This window comes from Ailuropoda melanoleuca, chromosome 3, assembly GCF_002007445.2.
Source record: "Ailuropoda melanoleuca isolate Jingjing chromosome 3, ASM200744v2, whole genome shotgun sequence".
Taxonomy (NCBI): domain Eukaryota; kingdom Metazoa; phylum Chordata; class Mammalia; order Carnivora; family Ursidae; genus Ailuropoda; species Ailuropoda melanoleuca.
The window spans coordinates 64203865-64216313 of record NC_048220.1 but is presented as its reverse complement, the minus strand read 5'-3'; the positions used below and the strand labels follow the sequence as shown (position 1 = coordinate 64216313).

The window sequence follows — 12449 nt, the reverse complement described above, 5'->3', positions numbered from 1 at the left end:
CAGGATAAAGTTGTTTCATCTACACTGAAAATCCCTTGTTTAGTGTAGCCACTTTCATGAAGTATCTAGCTAAACTTTCTAGATAACTTGCTGCCACTTCTCTGTCAGCACTTGCTGCTTCACCTCCCACTTCTATTGTTATGGAGACAGCTTCTTTCCTTAAACCTCACGCACCAACCTCTGCCAGCTTCAGACTTTTCTTCTGCAGTTTCCTTACCTCTCTCAGCCTTCACAGAATTGAAGAGAGTGAGGGACTTTCTCTGGATTAGGCTTTGACTTAAGGGAATGTTGTGGCTAGTTTGGTCTTATATTTAACCACTAAAATTTTCTCCATATCAGCAATAGGCTATTTCACTTTCTTATATCATTCGCATGTTCACTGGAGTGGCACTTTTAATTTCCTTCAAGAACCTTTTCTTTGCATTCATAACTTAGCTAACTGTTCAGCACGAGCGGCCAATCTTTTGGCCTATCTCAGCTTTTGACTTGCCTTCCTCACTAAGCTTATTTATTTCTAGCTTTTGATTTATAGTGAAAGACATGTGACTCTTCCCTTCAACACTAAGGCCATTGTAGCACTATTCATTGGCCTCATTTCAATATTGTTGTGTCTGAGGGAACAGGGAAGCCTGAGGAGAGAGAGAGATGGGGAATGGCCCGTCAGTGAAGCAGTCAGAATACAAACATTTATCACTTAAGTCCAGAGTCTTACAGGGGTGTGGTTCATGCTGTCCCAAAACAATCTTAGTAACAACATCAAAAATCACTGATCAGAGATCACAACAACGAATATAATAATAATGAAAAAGTTTGAAATATGGAGAGAATTACCAAAATGTGACACAGGGACACAAAGTGAGCAAATCCTGTTGGAAAAATGACCCCAAAAGTCTCACTTGACACAAGGTTGCCACCAACCTTCAATCTGTTAAAAAAAAAAAAAAAAAAAAAAAAANAAAAAAACAAAGCAAAAAAAACCCTCAAAGTACCCACAAAGTGCAATAAAGCACAGTGCAATAAAATGAGGTGTGCCTAGATGGCCCACATGCAGTTGGGGATTGGTCTGGTTATTTAGGCAAAAGTCTCTTTCTTGCTTAAGGTAATTAGAATCTTCCCAATTCTAGCATGAAGACATGTATTTTTACCTATAGCATTGAACAATTTTAATACATACTCCTAATGCTAAGATACAGATCCAAAACATCTCAGGACGTGACAAGTAAATAAATATATTTGGTTTCTTAAACTTATGACAGCAAACATTAATTCATGAGACTTGGTCCGTTTAAGAGTCAGAAGAAAACAAAACTTCTAAAAAGATCTGGCTCTTATTCACGAGCCACTGCCAAGTCACCTGGTTGCTTATTTATGGGAAAGATACCAGTGACTCTGGCGTACATTAAATGGAGGGAGGAAGATGATAGGCAAGTTGAAATGTTCCTTCGAAGGGAAGTTGAATATTTCTCTGTTCGCCTTAATGTTGTTTACTTCAAAGATAATCTCCAATTTAGTGTTAACACTCGATCCTCTCAAGAGTAAAAAGTGAACCTGGGATATTTCCATTTGGGACAACGCTACTAAGGTACACAATAGAAAAACCTGGAGAAAAACACAGTATAAAGTTCAGGCTACAATCCCCTCTTATTACACAGTGAAATTTCCTTCTAAAATATCTTCGGCTCAGCTCTAATGGAATACAACATAATAGAGTTTTGCTACCTTAGGGTATTATCTACACCATTCTATGCTTCTTTGACAGTTAGCTTTCTTGATTCAATAAAGGAGAGGAAAATTGCTCCAATTTAAGGAAAATCTATTAACTTGTTTAGTTCCCTAAGGTACTATTCTTCAGTACGTTGAAGCACTAGCTAACAAAATAACATCACAGAAATCGAAAAGCTCTGACCAGGTGGAACCTGGAGTATATATTCCTAAATTAAGGGAAAGACTGTCTGCCTGTCTGCCTTAATCCTCTTCCTCATAAGCCCATGCAGAGTGATTTGTGAAGTGGAGAAATGGCACACGTGTATTTTGCTTTGGCCTGTCACACAAAATACCAGCCTACGAAGCACCTACAATATGCCAGGAACCGTGCAAGGTCTCTTTATGTCCATCTAGCTTATTTAGCCTTATAGCCACTGTCAAAGACAGCTGTTAACTTACCTTTTAGTTGGGGAAACTGTTTTCAAGAAGGGTTGAGCAGCTGTCCCAAATCACACGCCTGTCAAATTAAAGCCTTATGATTCAAATCCAAGACTGTCTGGATTTAAAGTCCTAGAATTTTATTGTAACACAACATATATTATTAACTAACTCCTTATCTGAACCAAGGCTTTGTCTTCAGAAAGCCCCAAGGTGGCGTAAAATTCATTCTTCCACACCAGGATCCCACAAGAACCAGACACCAGAATGGCAAATACTACTAGGAGAAGACAAGAGGTTCGAGGATGCAAAATACTGGGTTCAGTTGTGAGCAGCTCGGAGCTCCAAAGGGAGGAGTAGGAAATTCAAAGGCAGACCACTACACACTGTCTTCACAGAGGAAGACCCGACCATCAGCAGCTGCTGCTCGGTCAGGGAGAAAGGTCAGTGACAGCAGAACTGCCAAAAGAAGGCTGAGGTAGGCCCAGGAGAAAGGACCCTGTTCCAAGGGGAAAACTAGGTCACAGCACAGTGCTCTTCCAGGATCCCCGCCCACTGGAAATGCCTCAGTGAATGTACCTGGACTAGTATGACAGTCAGATGACTCCTCTGAACAGGGAGCTAATTAACCCCTTCATGTGATGGGAGAAACATTTTAGCTCATCATTTCTTCAGCTTATAAGTCATGAATAATGATCAAAATTAAATGGAAGTGGGAAAGCTGCTTGACCTTAAAAAACATCTCTGATGCACAGTAGGCATTTCAGATTTTAAACTTCTAACATTCATCCATTCAGTCATCAAACCGACCAACAAATGTTCATTTTACATAACACTAAGTGCTGTGTATACCCAGAGAAAATCAGAACTAAATCCATTGAATTTTCAATAGTCGTACACCATTACGTCATGTGCGGTTGCTAGATCCTTCGGGGTCATGATGATTATTAGCTCTTTTCCTTCCATATATCTCTCTAAATACTTTCTCAAAGAGATCATTCATTTCCTTAGCTTCAATTATCAACCCTATGATAATGATTCAAATATCTATTATCTCCTGTCCTACTTTTTCTCATCTCCTTGCCCTTATTCTCAATGACATCACAGATATTTTACTTTGTAAACTCTCCAGCTTCTAAAAACCGTTATTTCTAAAATGAACTCATCTTTCCTCACCCTACTCCCCATATCCTCCTTCCTTCTAGAATTTCTGATCTCTGTTGAATGAACCACTCTCCTCATCCATTCACTCCATGCCTCAGTTATGAAGTCTTCTCCATGCCAGTCAGTCATAGTTTTCTCAGTCTTTCCTGTGAGACCTCTCTGGTACCTGGCCCTTTCCCTCCATCCCCACTGCTATTCTCCTAGTCTGGATTTTTATCTTGTCACACAGTTCTTACTTCCTTTCACTGATTCCAAAATCCTAGCTTAGGCCTCAACTCCTCCATAAACCTTTTGGGCCAGCCCACTCTTCATCGATCCCTGCCACTCTGGAGTTCCCTCAGCATTTATTCTATCTCACGGCGTTTGTTCTAGTTCATGACTGCCTCCTCAGCGAGTATTCCATCCCATCCCACCACACTCCCAACGATCACAATGCCTGGTCCAGCCTGAGTACAGAACAGACGCTCAAAAAATACCTGGGCAATGATTAACATTTGGGCACTGCTATATACTGAGTCTGTCCCCCCTCTAATTAATATGGTGAACCCCTAATGCCCCATGTGACTATCTGAAGACAGGATCATTAGAAGTGAATTTAGAGTAAATGAAGTCAAAAGGCTGGTGCCCTAATCTGGTAGGATTAGGGCCTCAGAAGAGGATGAGAGATTTCTCCCTCTGTCTCTCTCTCTCTATCTCTCTTTCTCTGCCACAGGAGGACACAGCAAAAAGGTGGCCATCTGCAAGCCAGAAAGAGAGCTCTTACCAGAACCTGACCATACTAGCATCCTGATCTTGGACTTGCCAGACCCCAGAACTGTGAGAAAATAAATATCTACTGTTCAAGTTTCCCAGTCTCCAGTATTTTGCTATGGCAGCCTGTTGGTATAACCAGTACTTATCCTTTTATGATTAAGGTTTCTCCTCATGAAAGAAAAGAAGGACTACCATACAAAGTAGTTTTTTTCTCTATATGAGGTAGCAACTGAGAGGATGGTCATAATTAATGAAGCTTCTTCCTGGCTGTGTAACTTCTAAAGAAGGTGTCTCTGTTCAGCTTTCTACCCCACCTTCACTGTAATAGTTTTCCCTACCCCACCCATTCAGCCATGAAGTATGGATGAGCTAATAAAGAGTAAGCCCTGATTAGCTCTGACTTGGATACGCTGGCTACACTGAATCACTCGAGGATGGGCAAATGACCCAGTGGTCATTTCATGAACTGACCAGAGATGGATATAAGAAGATTTCTGTGAGGATTTCTGGGAAGTTTCCTTGTTCTTACCACCAAGTGCTCAGGAAAGATATTCTCTTGGCCACAGGAAGTTGTTATATGTGGAACTACCTTAGCTGTTTATTTACTGTATAGGAAGCAAGGCTAAGAATGAAGCAGACACTGAGAGGGGAAGAGCTGACAGACTCAAAAGAGAAGTAGAACTGGAGCCTTGATCTGATTATGCCTGAAGCCTGATCTCCCACTGCACTTTTTGACTCTGTGAGCCAGTAAATTTCCTTCATTGCCAGTTTGAATCTGGTCTTCGGTTACACACAACCAAAACCATCTTTCTTATAGAAGGGTGAGCTAAGCTAATCCCATTACAATGAGGAAATTATTATTCACAGGAGGGAATTCAGAACCTTCATTCTTTGCATCTCAGTCTGACCCAACTCATACCCCCAAATGCTAAGGACATTTGTAACTACTCTCCAATATGGTATCTCTGTCAGTGTTGGTCCATTCCATAGCCTGAGGTACTCTGAGTACACTAAATTTACACTACATTAATTTGTCCTCCCAGAACAACAAACTAGTCTCTGATCAAATAAATAAAACAACAGGATGAACATATGAAGAGGCAAGGCAATGGCACATATTTAGGAAGACCAAAACCCCCCCCACTAAGAAGAACTGAAGAATAATCAGAAGACAACTGAAGAAAGCCTGGGTCCCACTTTCTTAGAAGCAGAATCGGAGTCAGCAGTATAAAAACCGAGGAAGACAATTAGGCAGCAGGAGGTCCAGAGCCACATATTTTTGTCATAGTTGAGATAATACACTTCAGCTAAATTCTGTTGTTGGTGCAGAGCCCCCCCCCCTTTTTAAAATCATTCTCAGTAGGAAAGTCCAAAGAAGATCTAATGACCACAGATTAAGATCTATGAAGAAAAATTTAAAATCAGGATAATATAGCGCAGGGATCTCAAAACCGAATGCTTTCAGTGACCAGACAGGTACTGTGTATGAGCAGACTGCGTGCGGTGGGGAGTGAAGAGGACTGAGGACTAGTGCTCTGTCCAAAGGGTACAGACAGTACTCAGCTCCCGCTGATTGCTGCCTTATAGAAATGTTAGCCTTGTGATGTCAGATTTTCCAGTTTTTTCAAGAGAAACTGGAAATGTGTACATATAAAGTGTGTGTGGGTAAAATCAGCTAATGAGGAAAAAAAAAAATCACCATTCAGTCCAAAAAAGGAAAGAAGAAAAAGAAAGTCAGTGAGCCATTTCTCTGAGTTATTCTGTAGGGAAGTCAACTTCAAGGAACCTGGGGAGCAGTTCATTTGAGCATCATTTTCCAACTATACTCACTTCTCCTCTTCCCCTCACACCTTGAGAATACTCTGTGCAGGACATGTGTAATTAGGCAGAACCAGCCAGCACTGGAGCTGGGCTTCTTTACCTTCAATGAGCACACAAGAAATACTTGGGTATGTTGTTACAATGCAGATCCACAGGCAGCAGGTCCTAGGGGGGAGTCGGGAGTTTACATGTCTAAGGGGCTGCCAGATGTTGTGATGCTGCTTATTCACTCTTTCAGTAGCAAGACTTTATCATAGGTTTTTCTAGCTTTTTCTGACCATGACCTAAAATAAAAAATACATTTTACTTGGCAACGTAGAACAAATGCACAAAATAAACATATAATTGAAATGGAGACAAAAGTTATTTTATCAGGGGTACACCTGATATTTTTTATTTGATTCCATTGTTTTATTGTATTTTATTTTATCTTTTTAAATGCTTTATTTATTTTATTTTATCTTTTTAAATGCTGGTTGTGACTCATTAAATAGATTTTATGACCCACTAATAGGCTATGACATAAAGTTTGAAAAACACCTCTATTCGATTTTTACTCAAACCTCTTCTATACATTTTCTAAACGTATCTTTCCTTCTCTTCTAAGAACAAAACAAGAAGACAAAAATCTGTAAGCGTGGCCTGAGGAAGGCAGATCAGCACAGATGACAGTTATAGCTCACTGGGGTTGAACACTTACTGTTTACCAGGAGCGTGATTCAGCCCATGTGCTCCACGACCACACAGGATTCTAATACCAGCATAGCCACCTACAAACTGTGACACCTTAGGCAAGTTACTTAACCACTCTGCCCAGTTTCTGCCTACGTGAAAAGGAGATAACAATTACACAAATGCCTCAGGAAGCTTTTGTGACGATTACTGTGTATTTACAGCTCTACGTGGATGGGACAATGTAGTGCACACAGCAAGTACCATACAAGTATTTGCCACTGCCATCATTATTACTAAGCACTTCACAGACGGTCCATCACTTAGCTTTCCAATAATCCTAAGGAAGGGTATAACAGAACTGTTGCGTGGGCCAGTGTACAGCCATCCCCACCTACTTTGCTGTTGACAGAATTCCTCTTTATTCAGGGCACCACAGGTGACTAAGGAGGGAATCCTAGCTGGTAAGGCGATCACAATAAACCCTCTCCACTTGCCAGTGATGGGTGAAGAAAGATCACATGAATTAATTCTAGCCAATGAACCACAAGGCATCAGGGAAGTATTTCCTCTCCCTTTAAGGATAATGGAAGGAAAAAAGATTCTCGCTTCCTCCACTGAATGCTGCATGTCTCGACGTAATGCCAGAAATGGCAGCATGCATTCAGCAACCACGACGGTGGCCAGCAGAGGACAGAGTGAAAGGAATGCTCATGGATACAAGTGAGCACGCTTACCACCCCCATTATGGATGGGGAAGGTGAGAGATAAAACAGGTACAGGAAGTTTTCAAAAATCACACTCAGCAAGTTGCCCGTTCTCCATCCACTATGCTACAATAGCCTCATTTTAAAGAATATAATTATTTTTTTTAAACACCCTGAAGACATGACTTGATAGATACGAAAAGTATTTCCAGTATCAGCCATCCATCTCAAGACCTTTAAGGTCAGTTAACATGGTCATTTGCTGGCAGTACGTAGGTTGTGATCCTGGTAACATGTACAGCATTGATATATTTCTTTTATGCCATACTCTGCCACTTTGTACGTGTTTATCACTTTGCAACTATTCTCTTCTCATTACATGTCCATCGATTAGTTTCTAACTAGGCTGTTGATTCCAAAATTATTCTAATAAACAACCTTAAGCCAAGGTGTTATGGACTAATGATAGATTAACACACCCCTGTTTCTAGACTGTCTAAACATGCATCTTCCCTAAAAGAACTTAAATACTTTGTAATTTCAGAGACTCTGGCAGGGATGTAAGACATAGTACAGAGGAAAGGTGACCAGTTTGACCCCTGAAAATAACACCCCTTAAGGAGCTGCCTTGGCCTCTGAGTCTGATGTTCTTCTTCTAAAACCTAGCAGACATAATATTCTCCATGGCAACTTCTCTTCTTATTCCGGTGAACACAGGAATACCGAAATTTAAAAAGTCGTACATAGGCATGATGTTTAAAATACACTAAGTCATTTTACAAAGTCACAACAACCTCATTTGGTTTTGTGAATCAATTTGATTCTAAGAAACACGCTCTTATTTCACATTTTAACATCTCTGAACTGGTCAGTATCTTGCTATCCTTGTCGGCCGGGCAGGAATCACGATGCACTTGCCACTGATGGGGTACACGCTTGTAGTTATTTCTGGTGGCAACACTGAAAACTCTAAACCCATGTCATTTCAGGACCACCTGAGTTGCAGCTCTTGTCCAGAAGCCTTCTGATGACGCCTTTCGATAAGATGAAAAAAGCCACAGGATCACGACTTGTAAATACTGTTAGAAGCTTGCGGGGGGGGGGGGGAATGAAAAAAAATCATAGTAAAGCTGTCTTTTTTGAAAATGCTGCATTAACATCCAATATCCAAAGACATTGATAAATGTGATTCAAAAGTAAATCTGAAAAGCTGGACTCCAAGGAAAATTTCAGAATACCTTAATTGATTATTTGGTTTCTATTTTCCTTTTTCTATATACAAGAGTAAAGTACTGGGGTGCCTGGGTGGCGCAGTCACTTAAGCACTTGAATCTTGGTTACAGCTCAGGTTGTGATCTCAGGGTTATGAGATCGAGTCCCATGTAGGGCTCCACACTCAGCACAGAGTCTGCTTGAGTTTCTCTCTTCCTCTCCCTCTGCCCCTTCTCACCCCCCTTCTCTCTCTCCAAAATAAAATTTTAAAAAGAGTGAAGTATGACAAAAAATTTATATCTAAGTCTAAAAGAACTCTTTCAAATATTAAAAGTAGATCTCGGGGTTACAAGTTCAAGTTCCACGTTGGGCATAGAGCTCAATTAATAAAAAAAAAAAAAAGCCAACTTAAAAAAAACCCACAGGGGCACCTGGGTGGCACAGCGGTTAAGCGTCTGCCTTTGGCTCAGGGCGTGATCCCAGCATTGTGGGATCGAGCCCCACATCAGGCTCTTCCGCTATGAGCCTGCTTCTTCCTCTCCCACTCTCCCTGCTTGTGTTCCCTCTCTCACTGGCTGTCTCTATCTCTGTCAAATAAATAAATAAATCTTTTTAAAAAAATTGTAAAATGGTAAACTTTAAAAAAAAATAAAATTAAAATTAAAATTAAAATAAAAAACCCACAAATATCAAAAGTAAGCAATAATTCTAAGTGATAATAAGAATTATGTCATACTTTAATTGACATCATTTCTTTCTTTTTTTTTTTTTTTGAGGTAAGGGTCATGTTTATTTTTTCCATGTACATATCCACATAGTCCAAGACCATTCATTAAAAAAAAAAAATTCCTGTATCGAATTACCTTTGTGTCTGTAAACAAACAAAAAGATTAATTGATGTTTTCAATGTGGGTCTACTTCTGGACTCTTAACCTTGTCCACTGACCTAGATGTCCTCACCTATTTTTTTTAAGTTTTTAGTTTAATCACCCAGCGCTTATCACAAGTGCACTCCTTAATCCCCATTACCTATTTCACCCATCTTCTCACCTACCATTCTGTTTCCTTCTTAATGACACCAAAGTAATGGTGCATCTTCAAGTCAAAGACACCCTGAAGTGTATGAATATGATGCTATTCACAGGAGAGCTACTAGGATCAGAAAGGCTAAATGACTTACATGCACAAACACACAGACACACACAATTTCCACAGGACGAGAAGACAGGTCTTTTCTCTGAACTGCAGTATTATCCATCTCTTTTGATGAGTATCTGGGCATGAACCAGTTTCCTAAGGCTCCCTCTAATCCAAAAATTCAATTTGGAGACAGTATTTGTCACCCATAGACTGTTACGTATATTGTTTCTCTAAGACACAGTGCATCTGAAATGGAAAATGACACGGCAGGGGTACTGTTTTCTCTTAAGATAAATTCACTATGAAGGAAGAACTTGATTGTCCAGATTGTAGGCCGGGACTGCGATCTGTGAGACACAGATTGTATATGTTAGAGGAAAAGCCACATTGTGCACACGTGCTCGGTCTGCTGTGACACGTATGCTCCAGTGGGGCCTATCGGCCCCTGGAGAAAGTTGTGTGCTTTTGCTAGGCTGACGTGCAAAACACACAGTGCAAAATGTTCTGATGATCTGATGATTATGTTTCAGAGTTTAGCTTCAGTGATCAATTGTGTAAAGGAAAGATCAAAATCTTCCAAGATTTTAAAATGTGAAAGTGCCTAAAGGGAATTCTAGTGTGAGCCCACAGTGTTTGTTAGCTCAGAGTCTTACAAGCTCCTGCTGGACTTGCAAGTAAACATTTCTCTGAAAGAAAAAATATCCTGGGGGAAAAGCTGGAAACAATATTAAGAGCTCCTGGACTGTGTGATGGTGCTGAAGTGCTTGGAGTTTAAGAAATGGGCCCAGCAAAGATTATATTTTGTAGTCTACATTCAGAATGCAATGCTTTAAATTAAAAACAGTAAATCTTTCTAAACTCCAGTTTTCTGCCAATAATGATTTGGAAACTGAAGCACAGATCATTCAGTTGAACAGATCTATGAAAAGGACAGGACAAACAAAATCCAAGGGAATTTCTCCTGCCATGAAGCCTTCGAGGGCAGTCTGCCAAAAGGACAGTTTATGGTTATCCTGACTTAGGGAAGTGGCAGGGATGGGGGGGAATCTAGAGGAGGTGGGGACAGGGATAAGGGAAAGCCTTATGTACTACAGAAAGACTAACAGATCCACTCTCAATCAGAACAATGACATTAAAACCCTTATTCTAACTTGATTTTACCTTCTTTAAAGCAAGTTATGAACTACTTAAACTAATTTAGGGCTAGATTTTTTTTGTCCGCCTGTGATCGCTAACAGCTAATTAAATTTAGAGGGTTTTTTTTTAAGATTTTATTTTTAAGTAATCTTTTTAAAGAGAATTTTAAATAATTTTATTTTTAAGTAAACTCGATATGGGGCTCGAACCCACAACCCCAAGATCAAGAGTCGCACACTCCACCATTAAGTCAGCCAGGCACCCCAAATTTACAGATTTTTAGATGGTAATTTACTCCACACAATTTTTTGCCAGCCCTCAACTATAAAGTGTTTAGTGAAATCTCTAATAGTCTTAAACACAAATTATTTTTTGTGTGAATCTAAAATATCCAGGCCCCGTACCAAAACATCAACTTAAGTTCTTTCATTTGTACCCTTACTTCAAATATAGTAATTTGGTACCTTCCCCAAAATAAATATAAAGATTTTATTTATTTATTTGACAGAGACAGCCAGCGAGAGAGGGAACACAAGCAGGGGGAGTGGGAGAGGAAGAAGCAGGCTCCTAGCAGAGGAGCCTGATGCGGGGCTCGATCCCAGAACGCTGGTATCACGCCCTGAGCCGAAGGCAGACGCTTCACCGCTGTGCCACCCAGGCGCCCCCAAAATAAATATAATTTTAAAAAAATAATAAAATAAAATAAGGGGCGCCTGGGTGGCACAACGGTGAAGCGTCTGCCTTCGGCTCAGGGTGTGGTCCCGGCGTTATGGGATCGAGCCCCACATCAGGCTCCTCTGCTATGAGCCTGCTTCTTTCCTCTCCCACTCCCCCTGCTTGTGTTCCCCCTCTCGCTGGCTGTCTCTGTCTCTGTCGAATAAATAAATAAAATCTTTTAAAAAAAATAAACAAATAAAATTAAATAAAATAAAAATTCAGGCCCTATGTTTAAGAAGAGGAAAAAATAATCATCAGCCAAAATGCTTCTAAGTTATTGTCAGTATTTGTTTGCAATCTGCCTACTTCCTCTTAAGGAAATACAGTATAAATAATCAGGAACATATCTCACTTGTTCTTGGAGATTGTGTCAGAGTTAAAAGAAAACCTTGAAAAATATCTTTTTAAAAAGTTTATGCCAAAAAGGTTTTCTGGGGGGGCGCCTGGCTGGCTCAGTCTGGACCTTGGGGCTGCGGGCTCAAGCCCCATGTCAAATGCAGATAAAATCTTTTTTTTTTTTTAAGGTTTTTACGTTGTACTTTTCTTTCCTATAGTGATAGAAGGCTTTTAGAAAACTTAGTTTAAAATAATGAAACATAAAATTTGATAATGGACAAAACCCCTTTTCCAAATCAGTGTCCTTTTTTCCTTATTATCCACACAACTTGAAATTTCAATGTTCCCAAAACATTCAGTGTTGCTGTGCTTTTCATCTCAATTATTTTCAGAGAAGCCAGTCTGGAAATTGTGAACATTCCTCAGGTAATTTCAAACAAATGAATATCTATGCTTCATACAGACCAGTTTTCACCACGGGCGATTTTGCATCTCCCCTACCCTTGCAAATTCCAGGGGACATTTGGCAATGTCTGGACACAGTTTTGGTTGTCATAACCGGGCGGGGGGGGGGCGAGGGGGGTGTGCTATGGACATCTAGCAGGCAGAGGTCAGGGAGGCTGCTAGCTACCTATAATACACAGCCCA

At 40.3% G+C, this 12449-nt stretch overlaps 1 long non-coding RNA gene across 1 annotated transcript in view; it reads left to right on the top strand.

Annotated features, from left to right (window-relative positions):
- LOC117801531 overlaps positions 1–12449 on the top strand; it is a 28329-nt gene that overhangs the window by 8044 nt on the left and 7836 nt on the right. The window contains exon 2 of the long non-coding RNA XR_004624137.1: positions 8249–8331. This is a non-coding gene — a long non-coding RNA (uncharacterized LOC117801531). The remainder of the gene's footprint in view (positions 1–8248; positions 8332–12449) is intronic.